Source organism: Paroedura picta, chromosome 8, assembly GCF_049243985.1.
Source record: "Paroedura picta isolate Pp20150507F chromosome 8, Ppicta_v3.0, whole genome shotgun sequence".
Lineage (NCBI taxonomy): Eukaryota > Metazoa > Chordata > Lepidosauria > Squamata > Gekkonidae > Paroedura > Paroedura picta.
In genome coordinates, this window is record NC_135376.1 from 85,099,748 (window position 1) to 85,127,544 (window position 27,797).

Sequence of the window (27,797 nt, forward strand, 5' to 3'; positions counted from 1 at the left end):
CAAGACTTCATAAACTAAAGGTCACATGCCCTGGAAAAACTCGTTCTTGTTTTAATTTAAGACAGAACTTTTTTGAAGGGAGGGAGATTCAGCTTTCATTGGAAAGTAACAAGCACTGAACTGTCAGAGCAAAATGGTGTATTTTGGAGAAGATCAAATCTTCTGAAAATTAATATGCATTATGCATTTAATCGTTTAAGTGTCGCACGTCAAATAACCACATCATTAAGAGGTCTATTTTAAATATGTCGCTCATTGGGCAAGAGTCATCCAAAGTTTACCCATTTTAGACTTATTGATTTAAAAGATAATCATAAAGGCATGTTTGCAACTCTCTCTTGATATGCTTAGTGGGACATAAACGTCAGCAACTGCAGTTGAATTGTGTTCATGTATTGAATTAAAAAGCATGAAGGTCAATAAATTCTAAAACAAAGTTCCCAGTAGATAGTAATATAAGTTAATCTTTCATTATGTAACCTTAACATGCATCTTGCAAAGGCAGGCAATGGCAAATCACCTCTGAATGTTTCTTGCCTTGGAAGAACTATGGCAGCCTTTCTCGGCCTTTTTAACATTAAGAAACCCTTGAAACATTCTTCAGGCTTCAAGAAACCCTGGAAGGGATGTCAGAGGCCACACCTCCCTGCCACACCCCTGCAAGTCACATGTCACTGGAAGTGACATCACCCAGACACTCCTGCCGGATGTGACATCAAGCTCCATATCTTTAACCGCTCCTGCGGTTAAATAAAAGGGTAAGGCCACCTGGGGAGGAGTTAGGGCGGGCCCTGTCCACGATAAAAACAGAGATAAAAACTCCCAATCAGGAGTCGCGAAATATTCCTGGAGGTTTGGAGGTGGGACTTCAAAATCATACAATGCCTCAGAGTCCAGCCTTCAAATGAGCCATTTTTGCCTGCAGTTGGTAGGGAGTGGTGAAGGAGTGTCCCTCATGGCCTATGGGTTATGGCCAGCCCTTACCAGCAACTGTTTGTATTCTGGGGCTCAGACAGGCAGACCAGCAACAGTCCTGTGAGTCTGGAAAGTGCAGGAAGATCTAAATAAATATTTACAGCCTGAAACTGTAAATAGAGAACAAGTAAATGTCTGGAGACATATAGTAACTGAAATGACTTATTGGCCTGGCAAATAACCTTGGCCTGGCAAATAAAAAAAAACAGTATAAAAAAACCTTATTAAGGTCAAGACTGCTGTGCACAGAGAGTCTTCCTCTTAGGGTTGCCAGCTTCCCTGTGAGGCTCGCTACCCCACCTCCCTCATGTGGAGTCTGCTATGGGGAGAGAAAGGGAAGACAATTGGAAAATGCTTTGAGACACCTGAGGACTGCTGGGTCACTATGGCCCATTCCCAGTTCTCTCAGATCTCTCACAACCCCACATACCTCACAGGTTGACTATTGTGGAGAGACGAATGGAAAAGGTGTTTGTAAACTGCTTTGAGACTCCTTTGGGTAGTAAGCAATAGGGTACAAAAATCTGTTCTTCTAAGGAGCAACCATGAAAGAAGCATGTGGGCACATAATATTTTACCAACAGTGAAAATATGGGAGACAGAAGGAACAGGGTGGACACCTGTGTACTGTGACTACCCCATGTGTATTAGGGCAGAGGGGCAGTTCGGTGAATGTGGCCTAATTCACACAAGAAGGGAAATGACGCAGAACTGGGAGGAATTCGTTGCCATGTAATCTTCCCTAAGAAGAGTCTCCAGTCTGATTTTCCCTTCACTTATCTGAGGACATGGCTATGGAAAGCTCATCTGTAACCACTATGCCAAAATTCCCAAAGGTCAGTCCTCTCCCACATTCAACGAACATTCTACACCACAGGTTCTTGACACCCATATCTCCACACCCATGGCCTCATTTGCCACCATGCCACCACAGCCCCCCACACAACACACATGACAACCCCATGCCCTTACAGACTGGACAACTCCTCCCCTTCCTCTTCCCACTGCCAAGCTCTAGCGCCCGTTGTATTCTTGGAGACAATGGGTTTTGCCCCTAGTATACTATATACTACAGTGCCTCAGTTCAGCTATCATGTAAAAACATGGTTTGATTAACCTACCGATGGATATTGTGATTGACAGAATATAGGCCATTCCTCTAACTAGTGATAGTGAGGTCCAGTCAAACCAGGATGCAGTTTCTGTTGCACCCTTCCTCCCAAAATGGAGCTAGGTTTTATTTTGTTCTGACTTCCATGTTACATTGTGGTCATTCCAAGAGTCATAACCTGTGCCTTTTGGGGATCTTCCATATGAACTAGAGCAGGGGTAGTCAACCTGTGGTCCTCCAGATGTTCATGGACTACAATTTGCTGGCAGGGGCTCATGGGAATTGTAGTCCATGAACATCTGGAGAACCAGAGGTTGATTACCCCTGAACTAGAGCACAAAAATCAAAACCATTTGGTGGGGTGGTTGCACATGAACATCTGTGAGAATATTGGCCCACAGACAATCCAGGGAGAGAATGGGATTGTCCTTTTCCAGTGGAGTTGCTAACTCCAGGTTTGGAAATACCTGGACATTTGAAGGCTCTAGCCTGTGAGAGTGGGGTTTAGGGAGGGGGAATACCTCAGTAGGGTAGAATGCCATGCAGACCACTTTCCAAAGGAGCCATTTTCTCCAGGACAAGTGGAATAAATGTTTTAAATGAACCAATAAGCTATCTGTTGTAAATAGGCTATCAGTTGTAATTCCAATGGATCTCCAGCCATAATATGGAGGTTCACAAGAGTTAATTTCCAGGCTCTACCATTGCACTCAATTGTCTGCCATGAATAAGTGAATCTTGGTGTTATACCTTGCTGAAATCCTTCCCCCCTCAGACTCAGCCCTCTGCAGGGACCACCTCTGGCTCCTGAGCCATATCCCAACAATTGGAAAGCCTACATCATTTCCATGGCACTGCTATGGCCTGGCTAAGCTCCTTATCCCCCACTTTAACAGGCTTTTTGTCCATTTAAAAACTTTGCCACATGATGGTGCATATGGGTTCTGCATATCCATGCAATGGTCACCTCCAGATTAGACTTCTGTTAACTTACTCTACACAGGGCTGCCCTTGAAGCTGATCCGTAAACCCCCACTGGTCCAAATGCAGCAGCACGAGTCCTTATTGCACCAGAGCTCTCCCAGCTATGCGGGCTCCAGATTGGAGGCCGGATCAGGTTCAGTGTCTTTAAAGCCCTGAACAGTCTGGGACTCCTGTATTTACAGAACTGCCTCTTCTGCTATACCCCCCCCCCCCCAAGAGAACTAAGATCTATATCTATATGAACAGCTCTTGCTCAGGATTATAACTGTTTTCCAATCAACAAAGATCAGTTCTCCATAAGAAAATGGCTGCCTTGACAGTGAACTCTATAGGGTACACCACTGAGATCCTGCCCCTCCTCAACCCACCCCCTCCCCAGACTCCACCCCCTAAAATCCTCAGGAATTTCACAATCCAGAGTAGGCTTGTGCCAAAGTGGCCGTTCAAGACCGAAGTGGCCAGCGCTACGGGGGGGGGGAGGGGAGGGGTGGCACCAGCACCACCCCTTCCTCCCACACTGCAGCACTGACCGCTTCGTGTTCAAACGGCCACTTTGGCGGCCAAAGTGCAGAAACCTAATCCAGAACTGCAGCCCTATATCCAAATGGGAACATCCTAGTTTGTTTCCTGGTGTTTTCCTGGGCCGTAGAGGCAAAGGGGGGAAATATCTGTGTTTCGACTTTCACTGTTTCGACTTTCACTGTATTTAGTTGGTAAATGTACCAAATTCAAGATATGCTATGTCATATGTATATGCAGAACTCATATGCAACATCTCATGACAAGGTTTTTAAATGGAAAAATGGGGCAACAGGTTTCTTTTAAATATGCTTGAAACATGCAGTTTATTGGAGCTCTGTGTGGCTAGATTGCTATGTCCTGATGAGGCAACAGATCTTTTAATGTGACATTGCAAATTGACCGGCTCATGTTATTTTTTTTAAATAAATCCCTTGACAGATAGTAAAAGGATTTTTCTGCTTAGCTGTAGCTATAGCTCGGTACGTGTTTTTGAAAGTTTAAAGACCTTTTGCTTTTTAGAGGTGTTTTAATTCAAATTAATGAAAATGGGCTCAACTTACAAGAATGAAAAAAAAAAGGCTTTTAAAGGCTGATTAAAAATTAAATCAGCTGTCTGCTATCCCCAGGGGGGCATGCTTTAAGAGCTGTAATTTAGTGAAAGGCAAATAAGCAGTCTTTTAAAACAGATAATTTTCGGTGCTGGGAAGAATTTGTTGGAATTGCTTCTCAGCGCTGACTCTTATCAAACTTGAAATGCAGATGGGGTTGGGGAAGCAGATTTCTTCTGTGCGGAGTTGTCTGTAAAATAGGGTCACAAAGAATTCTGCCAAATTTGCAGTGGATTTTGAAGTCATTGTCCACTTTGACATGGAAATCTATCTTCAAGGCCTAGTGTGATATAATGGTGAAAACACTGCACTAAGACTTGGAAAACGTGGGTTCAAATCCCCGAGCAGGACTCAAACAGATGAGATACCAGGAAGGGATGCCAGATGCAAGTTGGAAAATACCTGGAGATTTGGGGAATGGAGCTTGAGGCAAGATTTGCAGAGAGATTTCAGTGGGGTATAATGCCATAGGATCCCTCTTCCAAAGCAGCCATTTTCTCCAGGTGAGCTGTAGTCTGGAGATGAGTTCCCATCCCAGGGGATCTCCAGGTACCACCTTGGAGTTGTATGAATGGAGGTGGGCTTTTCCCATTGAAAAATCAAATGAATGGAACCTCCCTTAAAGTGAGGGCAGGAAGACTGAAACCCTCTCCCCTGTACTATTTTCCTGGCCTGCGACCTCCTGTTGAGGCAAATATATACAGTCAGTGTAAAATAAAACACGTCCAGTGATACCTTAAACACTGAGAGTGCAGCTGGGGTGTATCAGTATTTGGATGTTTCACTAGGATAGCATCTCACTGGGGCTAATTCACACTGGGAAAACAGCACAGGGGAATACCTAAACCTTAGCCATGGGACCTGGTCTGACTTTGGATCCTATACACTCAGATTTTAGAGAGAGAGAATAATGCAAGGAAGATCCATTCACAGAAATCGTATGATCTCATGAACTTTCATCCATAAAATTCATGAAGCTTTGTGACAGGAGGGATGAGCAACTGGATCCCAGCCAGGCGGACACCCTGCTCTTTGTCCCAGGAACAATCTCATCAGCTTCAGCACCTCAGTCCAACCCAGACAGTTCAATGGAGTGCAGGAGACAATGCCAACAAGTAGATTTGCCAGTGTGCCGGCAAAGTGCCTGGCTGATGGCGCGCTGTCAAGGCAAATGGGCCCCAGGTGCAGGCACCTCAGCGGATGACGTCTCAGGCCGCAGGTGCAGCCGGTTAGCAGGTTGCACTTAAGCAAGATGGCAACTACACTCCCTCATGGATGCAATCTGAGCATCGACCCCATCTGTCATCTTGCTCTCAGTTCCCGCCTCGACCCCGCTTCAGAGAAGCTCTGCCCAACTGTCTACCAATTCCTGACTCCTGCTTCCACTTCTGGACTTTGGCTCTTGGTACTCAGATGTTTGACTCTGCTCTTGACCTCGGCTGCTTCCCTGACTACTCTCCGGACTACTGACTCAGCTCCCAACCCCAGCTTGCTCCATGACCATGCTCCCACCTTAGCCCTGGACCCAGACCTGTTTTGCTGGTAACTAGAACTCAGACTGGACTTTGACTCTGCTTTTGGTACACATTTTGGGTCTTGGCTTGCCGGCCGAGGGTGTTGAATCTCGGACTCTGACGGGGTTCCCAGTTAGGGCAGCACCTTGTTGTTCTACAGTAGATTCAAGTCCAGACCATCACATTTTCTGCCTTGGTCTCTTAGGTGAATGATAAAATAAATAAGTAAATAAATAACCCTGAGTCCCGAATGCCTCTTCAAGCTCTGTGAGGAAGGATGAGTTAGAATTTTGATCAGTTTCATAAGGAAAGGACTTCTTTGTAGGGAAGAATTCCCTGACCGTTAGAGGGGTTCCTCAGTGGAACAGGCTTCCTCAGGTGGTTGTGGGCCCTCCTCCTTTGCAGGTTTCTAAGCAGGGGCTAGCTGGCTATCTGATGACAGTGCTGATTATTGGGCAGACCACGAGAGGGCAGAAGGGCAGGAAGGGATGAGCCAGTGCTCTGATAGCATGGCCCTTTCTTATACTCCCTGGATAATGCCTGCTTTGGTGTCAGGAAGGGATTTTTCTGCAGGCCAGATTGGTCCATGGATTCTGGAGATGTTTTGCTTTCCTTTAGGCATGGATCAGGGGGCACTGGGGTGTGTGTGTGTGTGGGGGGGAGAGTTGTGAATTTCCTGCATTGTGCAGGGGTTGGACTAGATGACCCTCAAGTTCTGTGTTTTCATTTCATGCACAGCCTCCAATATAGCAATGCTTCCTGCTTATATGGCATTCCTGATTTGGGGACCTGTTAGTGGAAAGGCAGTGGCTATACTTGAGGGCAAAAAGGGATTTCTTGCAAGGTCAAGCCTTATCAAGAAACCCAATGAGAAAAGAGGTGAGAGATTTAAAAGTCACAAGGAAGAGAGCTAGCCTAGAAAGTGGGCATATCGCAAGAGATCCCTGGTTGTTGTGCACAGTCACACTCAAGCGCGTTCGTCTTGTGACTTTAATAAAAACAGTGCCTCTGGAATGGAGCACATGACCTCAGGGAATGTTTCGGTGTCTTGTATGTCAGCGTTAATGGGCATTCATCCTTAAACAGGGCACATGACTTCAGAGTTTGGCTCGAAATCTGTAGCCATCAAGGATACTGCTCAAGTTACGGACGCCTGCTCCTCTTGTTTACAGAGAGGTAAAATAATCATTACCTTTTCATATGACAGTCATCCTCTCAGCCCAGGATAAGGTGCCCCTCCCTCAGAGCAAACATAGATTGCAACACTGCTCAACGAGTCAGTAAAGCTGACATAAACAGTCTGAGAACGGCACTGGCTAACAGCTGAACAGAATCTTCAGGGAGGACGGTTGTTCACCCACAGTATAAGGCTGGCTTCCTCCCGACTTTTCATTTTGCTTGAAAGGCAAGCTTTCTATCAAGTCAAACACTGAGTCAGCCCTCAGTCTTGCCCTTCCAATGATGCGTCACACTTTAAAAACATTGCCAGTGCAATCCTGAACAGAGCTGTCCCCTTTTAAACCCCTTGACTTCAATGGTCTTAGAAGGATGTTAACTCAGTTTAGGAATATATTGCTGATGCAACTCCCCTTCTTGCATGCGAGCACTTCTACGAAAACACTGATGGTTCAATTTATTATTAATTTTAAAGGGAGGCATTTTCAAAACAGCTGCAAAATGGTTCTGGAACACAGAGAAGTATTTTGCTGACATCACAGGCATTAGTCAATTGGCAATTTTCACGGTTGTTGCATTTCTTGCAATGTTCCATAACTAGTTTTTCAGCCTGGAGACAGACACACACACACAAAAACACTCGCCCCAAGGCAAAAAGCCCCCTGATGTATATTTGTTGTGAATATGAATGTTGTGAGGGCAGTTCTAAAGCAGGCTGACTGCTTAAGAATGTTACATCTGCTTTCAGCATTAGCAGATCTTTAGGGGAAGTAGTTAATTAATAATCTAGCCATTGCGGAGAGTTTCCATCCCCATGCAAAGCTCTAGTCTTCTAGTCACAAAGAAAGATATTTTGTAAGGGCTATTTTAAACTGCTGTTTTGTTCCCAGAAACGTTTCTGCGTTCCACCTCCCGATAACTTTCAAACTGAGATCATTATTTTTAAGAGAAGCAGATTATGTTCAGATAAATTTAGACAGCTGAAGAAGTACGCTGATCCAAGAGCAGCCTTTTGAACAGATTTGCTTCGGGATTGGCATGGCACTGTTTTATGCAACATTACTCACCCCGTGCAGACAGAAGAATGAAATATAAATAAAATCGGAAGATGATTATATTATGTTCACTTGCTAAAATACCTTTCTACAGTCTGGGGGCACTGTTGTGCTAGCTATTTGTCTTAGAGAAGTTTCGGTGCAGATTAGCAGAAGATAAGAGCATAATAAATATTATTTTGGCTATCAGCAGTTGCTAACCTGCTTCCAAAGGTCTTACGTACAGCTGCAACAGGGCCTGTGGAATGGGATTCCTCAAGCTTCTTTGTCTGCAAACTGGTGATCTTCCTTTGCAAAGCCTGGATGTCCACAGGGTGAATTTTAGGGCATATACAGTTCAATGGGCCTGCCCCCGTGGCCCGGTGTGAAATCAGCGCAATTGTGAATTATTATTTTTATAACATTTATTATTATTAAATAATGATTATTATTTACAAAATTTATACCCCACTTTTCTACCCCATCAGAGCCACCAAGGCAGCTAACAATGAAAAACAGAGTATTAAATTGTTTCATAGAACCAAGTGTAAATGGATTCATAAAGGCACAAAAACATCAATTAGGCCAGGCTTTCTCAACCAGGGGTTCCTAAAACCCTGAGGTTTCTTGATGGCCCAGGCAAGGTTCCCTGAATAGCTGAGGGCTAATTAATTTTTTATATATATTTTAATTTGTAAAACATTTATGGAGTGATATGACCATATATAGTCATGTCGACCCACCCACCCCTCCCAAAATGGCCAAAGATGGGCCTGGAGGGGGTGGGGAGGGGAGGGGAGGGGACCCAGGTAGTCTATACACAGCTATGCTCACCAAACATATTCTGTGTGATTGTGCCATACAGTGGTTTCGTGTTTAGAGACGTGTCCACAGCAAGGTGTCCGTAGACACTTCAGAGCCTGAAAATACCTGGCCAGGTGCCCATCAAGCATTTTTAGAATGTGGGCGGGGCCAGATGGGGATTTGCCTAGCAAGTGGGATGGCAGTGCAGATTTTTAAAAACATTGTTTTATCAGCAGCCATTACCATAGCACATGAATCTTCAGTATGTGACTGAAGGTTACTCTGTGGCAGCTATTTTGTGTCTGGCTCCACCCCCTGGAGGGCGGTGCCTGGACAGATGTGAGGATGAGTGACAAGAGGAAGAAGTATTAGCCGTTTCAGAGCTTTACAAAGACGCAAGGCCAAAGATTAGATTTTAAATCCTATCAGTGAGAAATGAATATCTCTTATCATAGAGCAAAGCAAGTTTTTTTTTTTTCTAGGACACTCATATAAAATGCTTCTGTAGTTAGGCCCCATGAGACCAGCAATCATAAGGTAGAATGGAAGTTTATTTTGTGTCGCTACATGGAAAATGTCATAAAGAGGGATTCTAATTTCACATTCCTTTTTTTTCTTTCACTCATTGCTTTATAGGTCTTCAGCCCTCCAGGGAGTGTGACAAATCCACATAATGTCTCAGAGTGCTGAAATTTGCATTTGCAACTCTGATATAACTGAGAGAAGTGTAAAACCCACTATAGCTGGGGAGCTTTGTGTTAACTACACATCTAAGACTTTCTCGTTATTCTTTCCAAAGTGAATTTAAAAATGAAGTCTTTGGGAATTAACTCCAGAGCCGTCATTTTTCTCCCCAGGCTGTCTTCAAATAGGAAGAACAGGATGGTTTTGTCCATCAGCCTGGCTACAACTTTATTCACAACCTGCACAGTGGCTGCCCCTCCCTAGAGATTAGCACCATCAGGCAAAGCCCATGGAAGTTGAGGCACCAATCTTGTAAGGGCTGCCTCTGACCCACAGCAAAAGAATTCATGCCAAACAACTCTTGTGGTGGTGCAGAAGATAGGATGGAGGGAACCTAGAAAGGACTACTGTTGGATATTTTGTACAAAAGTAAAATTAGTTAGCAGAATTAATACATACATGATGAGACAAAGTAGTGTAATAGTATTTTTTAAAGACTATTTTAGTAGGCTAACAGGGTAGGGAAGGTGATAATCTATTGAAGGGTTGTCCCCTGTATCTTCGTCCCAGTGAGGTGGTAGACCAACAACTCGTGGTCAACCACATCAAATGAGGCTGACAGATCTAACATCATGAGGATGGCTGAACCACCTTGATCCAGCTGGTGTTGGAGATTATTCATCAAGGTGACCAATACTTTCTTCACCATGTGGCCAGGATGGAAGACCGACTGGTATGGGTCGAGTGCTTAAGTTTCTTCCAAGAGTGCCAGGAGCTGGTCCACAGTTGTCCTTTCAACCACCTAACCCAGAAACACAAGATGAAAGGCTGGGCAGTAGCTGGTCAGGTCTCACAGATCCAGCGATGGTTTCTTTAGTAGTACTGCCTCCTTCAGCAACTCAGGGAACTCTCCCATAGACAAGGAGAAGTTGATAATTTCCCTGAGTTGTTCTCCTATCTGCTGGTCACCCTATTTGAGTGGCCAAGATGGACAGGGATCTAGGGGGCAAATGGTTGCCTTCACCAAACCCAGCAACTTGTCCACTTTGGTTAATGCGAGTCTCCTGAAGCCATCAAATGTCACCTCCAAAGGCAGCCAATGGACCTCTAGTTCCCTATCTGTATCAATCGTGATGGGAAGGTCCCGGAAGTGTAACAAGACTTTATCTGTGAAAAAGCTTGCTTAAGCCTCACAGCTAAAATCCAATTGACTAACATTTTGGCACCCCCACCCCATTTCCATCTGTGTCTTGTCTGTCAAGTCAAAAACCTAAGAAGCAGGGGTCACTATTTGCCTCACATATAAGCACTGCTTTAGTCTAGCAGGCTTCCTAGTAAGAGAGTTTTATAATGACATAGATTACCCAGTACCAATCTTTATTTTAAAGCTTGTGTACAGTGAACCCAAGGGCATTCTTGTAATCCCCAGACCCCACTTCCTAGATCCCACCTTGCCCCTGCCATTCCCAGAACAATGAAGGTCTCATCCTAGGCCAAGTTATTCTTCAACACCCCATGAAGTCCTGTATTGTCTACTCCAAGGATTCCCAACCAGGGAACCCCAGGGTTCCACGAGAGCTCCCCAGAAGTAAAGCAGCTTTTCCCAGAAGGTCAGATGGCTGCTGACACCACTGGCGCCCACTTCTCCTGTTCCTCTACACCAGTGGTTCTCAACCTGGGGGTTGGAACCGCTTTGGGTATCGAAGGACCCTTTCACAGGGGTCACGGTAGGGTGAGCAGCTTGGCTGGGAGGGGCACTGCCACTGTTGCAACTCCTCCTGCAGGCGTCCATGCATGGTGGGACAAGAGGCAGAACTGAACTGAGAACCCCCTGGAAAAAACCCAATTTATATGCAATCATGAAGATACAATAGGTCTTCACGCCATTGGTCAGCTTTGGTTTATTTTCCGTGAAAGAACACTTGCATAATGTTATGGTTGGGGGTCACCACAACATGAGGAACTGTATTAAAGGTTCGCGGCATTAGGAAGGTTGAGAATCACTGGTCTACAGGACTAGTCTGTTTCTCCACCATGGAAATGGCAAATGGTTGCTTGATTGATTGGCAGGCTCCCACATTATTCTTCCGCATCCACTTCTCCGAAGGGGCCTGTCCCACTTCCACTTGAAACCTGAAAAATAGTTCAGGGGTTCCTCCACAGTCAGGAGGTTGAGAAAAGGCTGGTCTGCTCTGATTGGCGGCAGCTCTCTGGTGCCTCAGGGAGAGGCATTTCTCATCACCGACTACTGTCAGTGCCACAGATTGAGCCTGGAGCCTTCTGCATGCACAGCAGATGTTTTACCAATTAGTCCCACATCCAAAGACCCACCAGGTATGCTTTCAACTAAATGTTGAGACAAAATTACCATCAGCTTCCTTTTCACCCATTCACAGTTATTTCCAGAACCCAAAGCTGACGTCAAACCTTTAAGAAAAATTCAGTCAGGAACAACCTCTTGGCTGCCATCAAGTTGGCTACTCAATCAAAGATCAAGTAAATTTCCAGCAACATTGTGGGAGAATTCGTGAGGTTTGGTGTAACGGGGGAGGAATCAATGGCTACACGCTATTCCTTCTATTTGCAGGTGTCCATGGGAAGATTTGCTGCTTGTGGCTCTGACAGGTTGTTATTTCCACAAGAGAAATCATTTGTCACATGCCAAATAGAAAACTACAGCGTGTCAGTGTGACAGTGATATGGAGCAGTGATGTGAAAGACTGACCCCCCCCCCAAAAAAAAAGATCACAGAAACCGAAGCCATTCATCTTCTCAAGAATTGGCTTGCCTCAGTGCTTGTGCATCATAATCCAGATAAAGGCAGAGCAGACTCTGAATCAGAGCTTATTTAAAGCCATACGGGGGAAAAAAACACGCTAAATGCTGCCTGGTTGCATGGAGTGTTGCTAGCTGCAGAAGGGGAAAACAGGAAACAGACCCAAATAGGAGGCAGGTCCAAATAAGATCAAAGCAGATTAGGTCCAACAAACAGAACAGAGTTGGCATGATCCACAGTTCTAAGAGGGGCCACTTCCCTGACGGGTGTCAGCTCAAAAATGAGTGTTTAAAAAGACAGTTCTGTGATAATTGTATATATTTATTTTCTTGAGTCTTTATATGTTTCCATTGGTTTTGGTGATAGAACCCCTTTAATTTTTCACCTTTTTGCATTTAAGGTCCAGTCAGGATGATGTTCACCCAAAGCCCCCTCCTGGATCAGTTTCAAACAGGTAACAGAAAACATTTCCATTTTATAAGCTTTTAAAATCCTCACTTGCAGAGACAGGTGTTTGGAAACATAAGAAAGCAGTCCTGGGAACAAAGAATATACAATAATAATTAAAGGTATCGTTATGCCTGAGCCCACCTATTCTTGTCTAACATAATGAGGTCCATTTTAGGGGCCAAGAAAAAAAATTTTTTGGATTCTGGATTGGTGAAATACCTTTTACAAGTTATTTCTAATTTTTGTGCACCAGTACCTGTTTGGGATGCAAATGGATGGGGTTTTGTTTGGATTCCAGGCTTGCTATTTTCAATGGGAGAACAAATTAAAGGGTCTTTTGCAGCTGTTTTTAGAGATAATGGCACCAAACTGGCAGAGAACATTGTCCTCCATTTAATCTAAAGATCTCCCAAGGTTTTGAGCAAAATGGACAACAATGCTCAATTTTACAGACCTCTGAAGTAGGTTCTCCTTGGTACATTTGTCTTGGTACAGGTTTCGGAGGGAGGGCTTTGCCACAGCACGTCAGGAAACCTCCAAATACAAATGTTTCCCTGGCTGCATCTTTATCTGCCTACCCACCTAGCTACCCACCCACCCACCCACCCACCCATCCATCCATCCATCCATCCATCCATCCATCCATCCATCCATCCATCCATCCAAGAAAAGTCTCCATTTGTCACCCTTTGTTGCAATCTAATTATACAATATAAATAAAGCAACAATTATCAAAAGGCATAAAAGGTCACAATTTAAAAGCAATTAATAAAAACTAACTCAGTCCTCAATAAACCTGTCTTCAACTACTTAATGAAGATTGACAGTGATGAAGCAGATGCACCTCCTTGGGGAGGTCATTCCATAATCACAGGGCTGCCACCAAAAAGGCCCTCTGGTGCATCTACTAGACGAACTTCTTTTACTGGTGGGACAACCAGGAGAGCTTCTCCCTGGGATCTCAATTCCTTGGCAGCAATATATGGGAGAAGATGGTCCTTCAGATACTTTGCTTCCTGGCCATGTAGGACTTTAAAGAACAAGAAAACCACCTCGACTGGAGCTTGGGAGTGGGTTGGTAGCCAGTGGAATTGCTGTGGTATAGAGGTTATATGCACCTCAGCATTCTGCACCTTCTAAACACTCTGCAGAGCACCCTGCAGTAGTTGCCCAGCTCAGAGCAACAGCTTTGGGCCTAGAAGGAAAAGTTGAAGAAAGGAGAAGTTGAGTCTTTTCCGTTCCGAGACAACTCAGGAAGACATGATACAGCTTTATAAAAGTAGGCACAGGGGTAAAGAGAGTAGACAAAGAGAACATTTTCTCCCATTCACAGTAATACTTGAGGGCATCCATTGAACGCAATGGGTAGTTGATTCAGGAGGGACAAAAGGAAACAATTATTTCTCAACAGCCGATTCCACACAGGCAGAAAAGGCCAAGAGGGTGATCATATAGAAGCAGGACCAATCCCCACTTCCACATGATGCAGCTGCTGGAGAATCCACTGGAGAATCTGCATTTCTTTAGCTGTTGCAGGGGCCAAAAGAGCCTGTTGGTGGCAAGCCAACATGGACATGGAAGAGCCCGGCTCTTCCCTGTCCTACCATTGCCCAGAGGGGGGAAGAAATGCCCTGGTTGGCTTCATGGCACTTTGGTGCACTGTGGGGTGGACCAGGACATTTTTTTTTGTTTTGATGGAGGTGGAACACAATCCTACCTTCCTGCAAAATAGCCCCCCACACAGCAGAACCATTCTGCTGCTGCTGTGTGGCCACCGCTGTGCAAAAAGGGCAAATATGTGTTAACATGGAATCTGCACTGAGGTAGGTTAGACTAAGACAGTGTGACTGACCCAAGGTCACTCTGCAAACGTTTGTGATAGAAGCAGGGATTCGAACCTGGGTCTCCCAGATACTAATCCAACACTCTTAACCACTGCCCCACCCTGACTCCTGTTCCTCTTGCTTGGTTTTATCATTTTGTAATCTGCTTTGAATCTTAGCAAGAATGACAGACTATTAATTGAATATGTCACTAAGTAAATATGTTATGGGAAGAACTCCGCTACACCTAGACAACAGGTCCTTCTTCCTCTAGGGGTAAAAGTAATATCAGTCTCCCTACTTAGTTCAGGGTCAGGTAGGGGTTGATAAAGCTACAGCCAATGTAGAGAATAATTTTAAATGCTGTGTGGAAGGGGCCATGTGTAGAGGTAGAGAGGAAGGAACTACTCCCTTAACATTCCTAAACCATGGTCTGGCTTAATATATTATATATCTGTCAGTATTTATTGTTCGTTCAACCCCCCCCCCCCCCGCTGTAGTATGCTTTGAACATACAATACGTAAACTGAAATATTTTGAATTTGCAAGGAGGCTCTGTATGCTCAGAGACAGGAGATTCCAAATTGCTTACAACATTTTCTGAAAGCAACTAAAAATCATTCAGTCCTCCCAGGAAGTTATGGGGCCTGCGAATGCTACAGATTACAGTATTTGCTGGCGTATAAGACTACTTTTCCCCCCTGAAAAACATGCCTCCAAGTGGGGGGTCGTCCTATACGCCGGGTGCACTTCAGTTGGGATAGACATAGCTGCCCATAGTGGCCCATAGTACTGTAATGTAATGTAACAAACTCTATATTTTGAGTGGAAATGTTTGGGGGGGGGTGGTCTTATACGCCCAGTCGTCTTATACGCCAGCAAATACGGTATTTTAAAAAGTAATATCCAAAACTGTAAAACACGTATTATGAATTAAATGCCTTGTTGTTGTTGTTATGTGCGAAGTCGTGTCCGACCCATCGCGACCCCATGGACAATGATCCTCCAGGCCTTCCTGTCCTCTACCATTCCCCGGAGTCCATTTAAGTTTGCACCTACTGCTTCAGTGACTCCATCCATCCACCTCATTCTCTGTCGTCCCCTTCTTCTTTTGCCCTCGATCTCTCCCAGCATTAGGCTCTTCTCCAGGGAGTCCTTCCTTCTCATGAGGTGGCCAAAATATTTTTGTTTCATCTTCAGGATCTGGCCTTCTAAAGAGCAGTCAGGGCTGATCTCCTCGAGGACTGACCGGTTTGTTCGCCTTGCAGTCCAAGGGACTCGCAAGAGTCTTCTCCAGCACCAGAGTTCAAAAGCCTCAATTCTTTGACGCTCGGCCTTCCTTATGGTCCAACTTTCGCAGCCATACATTGCAACTGGGAAGACCATAGCCTTGACTAAACGCCCTTTTGTTGGCAGGGTAATGTCTCTGCTTTTTAGGATGCTGTCTAGATTTCCTCCCCAGGAGCAAGCGTCTTTTAATTTCTTTGCTGCAGTCCCCATCTGCAGTGATCTTGGAGCCCAGGAAAATAAAATCTGTCACTATCTCCATTTCTTCCCCTTCTATTTGCCAGGAATTGAGAGGGCCGGATGCCATGATCTTTGTTTTCTTGATGTTGAGTTTCAAGCCAACTTTTGCACTCTCCTCCTTCACCCGCATCAACAGGCTCTTTAGTTCCTCTTCACTTTCTGCCATTAGAGTGGTATCATCTGCATATCTGAGGTTGTTGATATTTCTCCCTGCCATCTTGATCCCAATTTGTGTCTCCTCTAATCCCGCATTTCTCATGATGTGCTCTGCATACAAGTTAAATAGGCAAGGCGACAGTATACAGCCTTGCCGAACTCCTTTCTCAATTTTGAACCAGTCAGTGATTCCATGTTCAGTTCTCACTGTTGCTTCTTGACCTGCATATAAATTTCTCAAGAGACAAATAAGATGCTCTGGTATTCCCATCTCTTTAAGAACTTGCCACAATTTGTTGTGCTCCATACAATCAAAGGCTTTAGCATAGTCAATGAAGCAGAAGTAGACGTTCTTCTGGTACTCCCTAGCTTTCTCCATGATCCAGCGTATGTTGGCAATTTGATCTCTAGTTCCTCTGCCTCTTCGAAATCCTGCCTGTACTTCTGGAAGTTCTCGGTCCACATATTGCTGGAGCCTAGCTTGTAGGATTTTGAGCATAACTTTGCTAGCATGAGAAATTAGTGCAATGGTGCGGTAGTTTGAACATTCTTTGGCATTGCCCTTCTTTGGGATTGGAATGTAAACTGACCTTTTCCAATCCTGTGGCCATTGTTGAGTTTTCCAAATTTGCTGGCATATTGAGTGTAGCACTTTTACTGCATCGTCCTTTAAGATTTTGAATAGTTCAACTGGAATGCTGTCACTACCACTAGCTTTATTGTTGCTCAGACTTCCTAAGGCCCATTTGACTTCACATTCCAGGATGTCTGGCTCCAGGTCAGTAACTACCCCATTGTGGTCATCAGGGATGTTAAGCTCGCTCTTGTATAGTTCTTCTGTATAAATGCCTTATAAATGCCTTAACTGAGATTTACTGCATGGAATTTGTGCCATTTTTCTGCATGATGTAAGTGTCTCTAGGTCCTTTCAATTAGAAAGGCAAAGTGTTAATGGCTTGATATTAAAACCATCTGTAGGTAAATGGCGGGGAAATTACATTAGTGGTCTAACTTGGACACAGAGCCTCGGCAATCTGTGAACAAGCTGGATGTTCTGTTCTCTCTTTTTAAAACAATAGTAATAAAACTTCAATTAAACCTGCTTGTTCTATCAATGAACTGTCCAGATGTACTTTCATGGTCGTTTCCAACCCATTGGTGAAAATTAACATCCTTCTGCACGATTTTAACAGTTATATGTCAACAACAGTTTAACCATGAATTCAGCATTAGAAGATCTGCTATGGAGCCACCACAGTTTCCTTTTTTGGCTTCTCCCCAGCCAATGAGATTCTACCAAAATAATCCTAGTGAACTTATTGGGATTTAGCTGAAGGATTTCAAACCACAAGTTTGGGAGTCGTTAGACCACATCCAGGAATGCTTTAAAATCAGTACATCTTCTGTATGTGCAACGGAATATTCATTACTAGGAACTTCTTTCCCTGTGGCTAGGAAAATGTTGTAATCATATTTTTGTGGGGTTTTTCATGCTGTCTGGGAGTTCTAGGATGAAGCTTTATCTTGCCAATTTTTAGCAATTCACGCAACCACGAGGGCTGCCAAATATGTAGCTATTTAGTGAACCTGTTTCTTATTTTCTGGAAGCTCCACTGCTGATATGGGGATCTTTGTATCTTCAAAGTAATAAGACTTCAGGGGGTTCTTTTCATACATGTCAGTTCCAAGAACTAGACCATTTCCACGAGGAACTCCATGCATTTGAAAAAGTATCTCTGTGGGTTTTTTTAAATCACATAATCTTTATTGGGCATCTTTGATACAAACACTAAACACTCTAAGATACTACATAGTCAGTTAGCACAGATATACACATAGGAAAGCATGTTGACAGAAGGACATAAACATGTAAAACAGGTCCAATTATTCATAATTACTCACCATCAACCCATGGATCTTCATAGAGGCTAGAAAATACGAAGCTACTTGATTGGTGATTTAAGGATTCTAGCCAGATAAAAGATATGATGATACCCACTCACCTGTGTAACCCTAAAATTTGTGTAAAGGGGGGGGGCTCATTGTGGAATTCCTCAACTTGGTATAAAAACTATAATATAGCAAGACATGAGGTAAATATTCAGAAGCCCAGCACTGCACAGACTTTGGTGGGTTTTTTTTTAAGATGCTGGTAAACTGTAGCTTTTATTGAAGTTTGCATAGAACAGAGAAAAGAGAAAATAAGAAAATATATATATAAAACATAGATTCCAATCCATTATGCCTTGCCATCTTCTAATGCATTCTTTAACTAGCTACCTAGCGGGGTAGTCAAACTGTGGCCCTCCAGATGTCCATGGACTACAATTCCCAGGAGCCCCTGCCAGTGAATGCTGGCAGGGGCTCATGGGAATAGTAGTCCATGGACATCTGGAGGGCCTCGGTTTGACTACCCCTGAAGATAGTCGGTATACTAGCTCCAGAGTTCCTGGAATTCATCTGCAGAGTGATTGTTCATTCGACTTGTAAGCTTCACCATTCTGGCCAACTCTCTTAATTTCTCAAGCCAATCCATGACTTTAGGTGTATCCCCTGACAAGGGAGACCCCATGATCACTTTGGTAGTTGATCACCATCTAAGATGGGTGGTTGATCATATTGAGACTCTGTGTGTGCACACACATATGTGTGCATGTGCATAATTCACTTGTACTCTCTGATAAACTATAGAAAATGTACTTATAATTAACAGGCTTTCACACTATACTGTAAATAAGGGGCTGCATTTTTAATGTTCCCCAATATTTAACAATCCTGCATGTGGAAAACTGGCTTGTCAGGAACAAGTTTTATCAGAAACTTTTCCTGTGCATTGTAATGTATCCTGATGTGACACAATGCTGGAAAGATTTTGATTAATGTGTATGTTGACTTTGACCTTAATGTAGGGTGTGTCCTCTTCCTACATTTCTGCATTCATAGTTGCATTAGGAATATTGTGGAGGATTTTAAAATTTTAACTTTGTATGTTTTTAAAATGTTGTTACCTGCCCTGAACAATAGTGAAGGGTGAGAGAAAAATAAAAAATCTTCATCATCATCATCATCATCCCCACCACCACCACCACCACCGCCACCACTTTTGGAATGATACATACAAAGAGCTGGTCCAATCATACAATGATACAAAGAGCTGGCTCTGAGAGGCCATCTTTTTATTAAAATAAAAATCACCACTGCACATGTGTATAGTTATACAAGGCTGCCTTTTTGTGCAGTTGTATGACGGTACATTGTCAACGATACATTGTTAACCACAAGCCCCTATTGTTTAATGTTTGAAGGTTATTTTATTTATTTATTGTATTTATATACTGCCCTCCCCCAAGGCTCAGGGTAGATTCTCATGGTAACCACATCACGTGCCGCGTTGGACACAAGTCAGGAGAGTAAACAGAACAGTAAATAAGTAAATAAATAATACGGTGTAAATAAATAAAATTGCAAGGATGTCGTGTTTTCAGTGTCTGTCAAGTAAAACCAAGAGTTTGGTTTCAAGGAAGATAACTATAAAAATGGATAAATCAACAGACTCCACCACCACCCCATTCACCAGTGCAGTCCCATTTAGTAAATAATTACAGTTGTCCTAACAAAAGAAATGGCATTTATTTTTTGCCATTCCAGTTCCTACAGTCCAGCTAAACAGTCATTTTAAGGATGTTGGTGAAAGAAGCCATCATCCATTTCTTCCTTTCTTTTTTTAAAAATGCTATTTCCCCCAGTGAACGAAAGTAGACTTTAAGTTATGAAATTTTTCAGTGCCAATATGGAAAAAGAATGCCGCCCATCATGATCAATTTTTACTTGCCCGGGCACTGGAAATGAATCTTCTTCTCTCCTTTGTATTCCTTTCAGCCGCTATTGTGTTATGCAGAAGAGAATCGTTTTCAAAGGATTAACTCTGAATCAAAGTAGAGGAGGTTGCATTACAACTAAACCTTATTTCAGTGTTATTTTTTTTCTTTCCATGGAGCTTTATGTTCCAAAGGAGAATTCAGACAGTCTTTCAATAATGCATTTGGTTGCTATACTACCCTATTGTCTGCTTTCGCTCTTGCAAGTTCTACGATTACTGAAGTCTAGCCTGGCGGGGCCACTGCCTGCCTGTGACAAGAATGTGTTCAGACTTCTTTGGTCCCAGAAAAAGACATTTTCTTTTCTTCCAAAATAGTCTGAGTGAAAACTACTTTCACACCCACCACAGGAACCAAGCGAGGCCTCCAGACTGTGTGATGTGATTTTCATTCTCCTTGTTGGTAGCCCCCAGTAGCCTGTTTATTTTTAGTGGCGTAACTCCAAAGTTGGGAAAAGGTGGAAGAAGGGATTTCAAAACCCCCTCAGATAGCCTGAAGAAGGGGAAAGGGTTGCCAGCGAGGTTGACAAACTCCCTGGATGGCTGTTCATTTGGATATTGTCACGTTCCTCCAAACTGGACCATCATAGCAATGAATCCATCCACTTGTCAGTTTTAATCACTGGCTGAACTTTCGGTCACTTGGGGCAATGAAATATTCTGGCTGTCAAAAATCACCTGCCTTTTTGCTGGGCTGTCCAGGAGCAACGTACACCTGCCAGATTTGTCTACCGATGGAATCAAGCACTGCTTGGTAGTGCTAAAACCTGTCAGGGGGGGGGGGGGTTGGGGGTTGTTGCTGCGGCACCAGCCCTGTCAGCTGGAGGGGCTGCCTCGGGTGGCAGGATCAAGGGGCCGCTCTAGGAAAACAAACTGTCAGCCATTTAACTGGCTTTTTTGCCTGTCACTGAGGAGGAGCTGGTAGTGTTATGTGAGGGGAGATGTGAATGTTACGTTTCAGTCACAGAAGATTTGGATCAGCACCGGGGAAGTCTTGGACCCCCACCCACCTCTATCTTACAGTTAGATTTACTATTCCCTGGAACTCTTGTTGGTCTCTGAGGTGCTCCTGGACTTGAAGCTAAATGTTTTACTGCAGATCAACATGGCCGCCCTCTGAAACCATCTTGCACTAGTAGAGGGCTGCTGACTTAATGGTACACCTTAAAGCACCAAATATTTATCAAAGAAACAGGAGCTTTTGTTTTAATGGTGGCTATGCATGCTGACTGGATGTTGATGTTTATATTTGATGGAATTATATTGTTGAATTTTATGCATTGGAAACCTGCTTGAGGGATTTCAATTGGACCGGGTAATAACCCGGTCCAATTGAAATCCCTTGAGCAGGTTTCCAGTGCATAAAATTCAACAATGAATGAATGAATGAATGAATGAAGGAAGGAAGGAAGGAAGGAAGGAAGGAAGGAAGGAAGGAAGGAAGGAAGGAAGGAAGGAAGGAAGGAAGGAAGGAAGGAAGGAAGGAAGGAATTTTAAAACAGAGAAACGCAGGAAGCAGCCACTGGAGAAATGGGCCCTTACTTTGCTTTAATAATTGCTCACTCAGAATAAAAACTGTTAAGTATTGTAACTTTAAAACTAAGAAAGATTCAAGGCGTGAGCTTTTGTGTGCACGCACCCTTCCTCAGACATGTGCACGAAAACTCATTCCTTGAATCAATCTTTGTTGGTCATAAAGGTGCCATTGGACTAGAATTTTGTTCTGCTACTTCAGACCAACACAGGAATCCGCCATTAAGGATTGTGACACATCTGCCTGCTTAATGTGTATATCTGTTTCCAATTAGGATTGCCAGCTCTGGGTTGGGAAATACCTGGAGATTCTGGCAGTGGGGCCTGAGGAGGACGGGGTTTAGGGAGAAGAGGGACCTCATCAGGGTATGATGCCACCCTCCAAAGCAGCCATTTTCTCTGAGCTGTTCTCTATTCTCAGGAGATCAGCTGTAATAGCAGGAGGTCTCCAGGACCCACCTGGAAGTTGGTAACCCCACAGTGGAGGACAACTGATTTTCCAGATCTGACAAATCTCTGACAAAAATGCCCTGGTGATTTATGCAACTTTGCTATTATTATACAGTTCAAATACTGTAATAACATTCCTAACATATTTCTTCCTTGCCCCCAGAGACAAGTAATCTTTAGATCTGTTTTTCAAATGTAGTCCCTAGCTCTGCATATCTAAATCCATGAATTGGGACCACACTAACCCAAAACAGATTGTTCTGCAAGCTTGGGGGACTCCCCAGATTTGCACACACAAAAAAAATCTTTAAAAAATAATACAGTAAGGTTTTAGATTCCCTCCAAAAGACTAGGAGCCACATTGGGCTTGCCAGCAATGGAAGCAGGGGGGGGGATGCATCAGGAGATGCAGGAGGCCTGGCGACACCGTAAGGAATGGGGCTGGAGATATAGGCCGTGTAGGTGTGATTTGGCTGCAGTGGTGCCCAATAATATTTATTTATTTATTTATTTATTTATTATTATTTAGATTTCTAGCCCACCACTCCCAATGGCTTATGGCGGGTTATTTATTTATTGCGGTTTTATACCACCCAACACAGCCGGCTCATGGCAGTTTGCACTCAATAAAACATAGCATAAAACATCATGAAACATCACAGCATCATACTAAGAATATCCCAAGAGTTACACAATCAATAGCGGTTAAAACATAGCTCCTCCCCAGCGTCTCAATGCCTTGGGCCTTGGCATCAGTATGATATGCAGTCAATATTACTTGTGATGTAACCCAGGGGGAGTAGATTGCCAGACGGTTCCGGACACAGTCTAGCACCCAGTCCTGGAACCGGGGGGGGGGGGGTGTGACCCGATCTTATCACCCTGGAACCTCCATTTGACCTCACCCAAACACCTGGAGGAAGAGCTCCGTCTTACAGGCCCTGTGGAACCCAGAGTGATCTGTCATGGTCTGCAGCTCTTCTGGGAGCTCATTCCACCAGGTAGAGGCCAGGCCCTAGTGGAGGCCAGGCGTATTTCCTGGAGCCCCGGGATGACCAGCAGATTCATACCCACAGAATGAAGCGCCATGCAGGGGGGGGCATAAGCAGGTAAGTGGTCCTGCAGGTAGGTGGGACCTAAGCTGCGTACAGCTTTAAAGGTCAAGACCAATACCTTGAACTTGATCTGGAAGCAAACCTGCAACCAGTGCATCTATCTCAGCAGCATCTGGAGATGGGTCCTCTAAGATGACCTACTCAGGACCTGCGTTCTGTACCAATTGCAGTTTCTGGGTCAAGGACAAGGGTAGGCCCACATAGAGTGAGTTACAGACGTCTAACCACAGTAAGGGATCACTGTGGCCAGATGTTCCGACAGGTAGGGTGTTAGTAGCTGTGCCTGGCACAGGTAGAAAAACCCGGGCTACCTTAGTGACCTGAGCCTCCTTAGATAACGGTGTGGAGGGGGGAGTTGCAGCTAAAAGGCAGAAGGGATCCCTCCCCCTTGATTATCAGAGAGCCCCACTAGTCATATCTTATTTTCCTTCCTGCTTTCCTTGACCTGCATTCATGCACATCAGCCTCCCCAAACCTGAACAGGAACAAATGCTCTCCAAGATAACATTTCTTTTATATCGTTCTTATTTTCAAATAACATTGCTGATAATGAAATTTAACTTGCGTCGATTAATTCCCTGAAATTCAGAGAAGTGTTACGTTCAGCGTTCGGAAGGATATAATAGGATCTAAGTACGGAAAAGAGTAAAAGATGCGGGCAAAAATAAAAATTAAAAGAGCTTAAACCAATGAAGCGTGTTAGTAAAATAATTGTGTTTTTTCCCATCCTGATCCCAGCAGCAAGACTTCCACTTAAACAAGCTGTACCGTCATGAGTTGCAAAGATAGTCGTCAGTAGGCATTAGCGCCATCTTGTGGTGGTTGTTACTGGATTCGGATCTGCCTGATCTGAGAAAGGGGAGCCTGCAACATTGCTTGGCTGGTGCAAAACAGACTGTGAAATTGGCCAGATTCCTGTTTCCACCCATGCACTTCTCTCCTGCAGACAACTAGGCGTCCAGCCTTGAACTGACAGGGAAAGCGAATCTAGCAGATACATTTTGATATTTTAATTCAACCCACTGCCACAGGATTCTTTTCACAGTCTGGTGTCTTTTTCCTTTTGAACATGATTGGCCTTGCTTGTTATGCAGCCCTGATATCCTATTATTACTATTACTATTACTGTTATTGATAAGCTTCAGAGATATGGCAGGTAGCAGAACAATTACAAAAAATGGCATCCATTGGGTGTTTTGAGCATCCAAATACTGCCTTTTATCATACATTTAAAATACTGCTGTCTGTTTTATAGTCCATCTGCTGTTTGTCCTAGTTTTTTTAAAATAAAAATTCTATTTAAAACATATTACATTTGCAGTAAGTTAGGCAGAATACAAATAAGGAGCCATATTTATGTTCTGCTTGACTCACCGTGAATATAATATAAAGCAATAATATAATAAATGCAATAATAAAGAGCCATGATGTTGTGACAGGCTATTGTTGTTACAGAGCCCTGATGTCCTCTTATTGTTATTTTGGATAAGTTTCAGGGGGGTGACAGGCATGAGGACATCCACGACGGGGTGGGGTTGACTTTTGGTCTGATTCAACGAAGGACATTCCCAGTTGTACATTCCTATATCCTTTGGGAGTCATTTATTTATAATCTGCCTTTCTCACAGGGACTTAAGGCAAATTACTCAGAATAAGTTGGTACAATCAGCATGGTAGAACATCCAATGGGCAATGCAATAGGATTTGACAGGTTGAATTCTGGACACATTTAGGGCTGAAGCAGAACATGTGTTTGCAAGACATGTTAAACAAATGCAAAGATCCCATAGTAGTAGAAGAAGAGGAGTTGGTTCTTACATGCCGCTTTTCTCTACCCAAAGGAGTCTCAAAGCGGCTTACAATCGCCTTCCCTTTCCTCTCCCTACAACAGACAACCTGTGGGGTGGGTGAGGCTGAGAGAGCCCTGATACCACTGCTCAGTCAGAACAGCTTTATCAGTACTGTGGCAAGCCCAAGGTCACCTTGCTGGGGGAGCGGGGAATCAAACCCGGCTTGCCAGATTAGAAGTCCACACTCCTAACCACTACACCAAACTGGCTTTCTGTAAGTAGAGACCTCCTTAAAGCTACGGATAGTCTGAGTTATTATTATTAAACTTATTACACACAATTACACAGCGTTATAGTCTTCTACTACTATATATAATCTACCCCTTTACCCAAGCTTCTTTCTGGAGATTCTTTCTGAAGGGACAAGAGGCCATGCACTAAAGGGCACACCTCCTCTAATTCCTGGAGTTGAAACTCTAACCCCCAGAGATTTCTGGGCAAACTGGGTTGAATTTATTATTGTGTTAATCATAGAATCATAGAATCATAGAGTTGGAAGGGACCTCATGGGTCATCTCGTCCAACCCCCTGCACTATGGAAGACACTCACATCCCAGGCACTCATCTACTGTAACCTGCCACCCCTTTGACTTCACTGAATCAGCCTCTCTGTCAGATGGCTTAGCCTCTGTTTAAAAATTTCCAAAGATGGAGAACCCACCACCTTCCAAGGAAGCCTGTTCTACTGAGAAACCGCTCTAACTGCCAGGAACTTCTTCCGGATGTTTAGATGGAATTTCTGTTGAATTAATTTCATCCCATTGGTTCTGGTCCATCCCTCTGGGGCAAGAGAGAACAATTCTGCTCCATCCTCCATATTGCACCCTTTTAAATACTTGAAGATGGTTATCAGATCCCCTCTCAGTCATATCCTCTCTAGGCTAAACAGACCAAGCTCCCCCAACCTTTCTTTATATGTCATGGTCTCCAAACCCCCCACCATCTTTGTTGCCCTCCTCTGGACATGTTCTAGTTTGTCAAAATCCCTCTTCAACTGGGATGTCCAAAACTGAAAACAATACTCCAAGTGAGGCCGAACCAGAGCTGAGTAAAGCGGTACCATCACCTCTCGTGATCTGGACACGATACTCCATTTGATACAGCCCAAAATCCCATTTGCCTTTTTAGCCACTGAGTCACACTGCTGACTCATGTTCAATGTATGGTCTACTAAGACTCCTAGATCCTTTTCGCACATGCTACTGCCCAGACAAGTCTCCCCCATCTTATATTGGTCTCTTTGGTTTTTCCTACCTAAACGCAGAACTTTACATTTGTCCCTATTGAACTTCATTTTATTCAGTTTAGCCCACTTCTCGAGCCTATCAAGATCATTGTGTAATCTGTTGCTGTCTTTAGTTGTGTTTGCTACCCCTCCCAGTTTAGTATCATCTGCAAATTTAATAAGTATCCCCTCTAATCCCTCATGGGAAGGTGACTGTAGGAATGGGAAGGCGACTGTAAGCCGCTTTGAGCCTCCTTTGGGTAGGGGAAAAGCGGCATATAAGAATCAACTCTTCTTCTTCTTCATCCAAATCATTTATAAGTATGTTGAACAACACAGGCCCCAGGACAGATCCTTGGGGTACTCCACTTGTCACTCTTTTCCAAGAAGATACTGAACCATTAACAAGTACCCTCTGGGTATGGTTTGTCAACCAATTATTGATCCACCTGACAGAATTAGGATCCATACTGTATTTTACCAACTTGTGAACAAGAATATCATGTGGAACCTTATCAAAAGCTTTACTGAAATCCACATAAACTATGTCCACGGCATTCCCCTGATCCAGCAAGGTAGTCACTTTCTCGAAAAAAGATATAAGGTTGGTCTGACATGATTTCTTCTTGCGAATGGACCGAATGTTTGATTATTTGTTCCAAAATTTTGGCAGCTACAGATGTCAAGCTGACGGGTCGATAATTACCCGGAGCCTCCTTTTTCCCTTTCTTGAAGATGGGGACAACATTTGCCCGCCTCCTATTGTCTGACACCTCGCCTGTTCTCCAAGAAGTGTCAAAAATAATGGACAGAGGTTCAGAGATGACATCTGCAAGTTCTTATAGTACCCTTGGATGCAGTTCATCTGGCCCAGAAGACTTTGTTTCATTCAAAGAAACAAGGTGTTTGTGGACTGCTCCAACAGTGATCCTAGGCCACCATTCCCATCCCCCGTGTTGTGTTACGTTTTTGCCACATTGATCACTATTTCCCTCACAAGAGAAGACTGAGGAGAAATAGGAGTTAAGCAGTTCAGCCCTATCTTCATCATCTGTTATAATTTCACTTTCTTGTCCTTGCAGTGGTCCTATGGTGTCCCTATTCTTTTTCGTGCTTGAAATATAACTAAATAAGCCTTTTTTGTTACGTTTAGCATATCTTGCTAGCCTAAGCTCATATTGAGCTTTAGCTTTTCTAACACTCCCCCTACAATTCTTGATTATTTGTTTATACTCATCCTTGGCAATAAGGCCTTCCTTCCATTTCTTAAATGACTCTTTTTTATTCCTCAAATCTTTTGACAACTGCTTATGGTGCCAACTTGGCTTCCTTAGGCTCCTTCCATCTTTTCTTCTCAAGGGAATTGTTTGTGATTGAGCCTTCAGTATTTCACTTTTAAGAAGCTCCCAGCCCTCTTGGACTCCCATCTCTTTAAGTCTTACTGACTACGGGACTCTACGCAACATTCCTTTAAGTCTGTGAAAATCAGCTTTCCTGAAGTCCAATCTATATGTACGACTACGTAAAGGTTTTCTCTTTCCCACAATTGAATATTACAAAAGCACATGGCCACTGCTACCAAGTATGCCCACTACTTCCACCT

The 27,797-nt window shown here is 43.7% G+C and overlaps 1 protein-coding gene across 2 annotated transcripts in view; it reads left to right on the forward strand.

The window, feature by feature from the left end:
* CABCOCO1 (ciliary associated calcium binding coiled-coil 1) overlaps window positions 1-27,797 on the forward strand; it is a 345,621-nt gene that overhangs the window by 100,715 nt on the left and 217,109 nt on the right. The window contains exon 2 of one of the 2 annotated variants that reach the window (XM_077350722.1): window positions 12,589-12,642. The exons of the other annotated variant lie outside the window; for it this stretch is intronic. The gene's annotated coding sequence lies outside the window, so the exon portion shown is untranslated. The remainder of the gene's footprint in view (window positions 1-12,588; window positions 12,643-27,797) is intronic. 2 annotated transcript variants of the gene reach the window in all.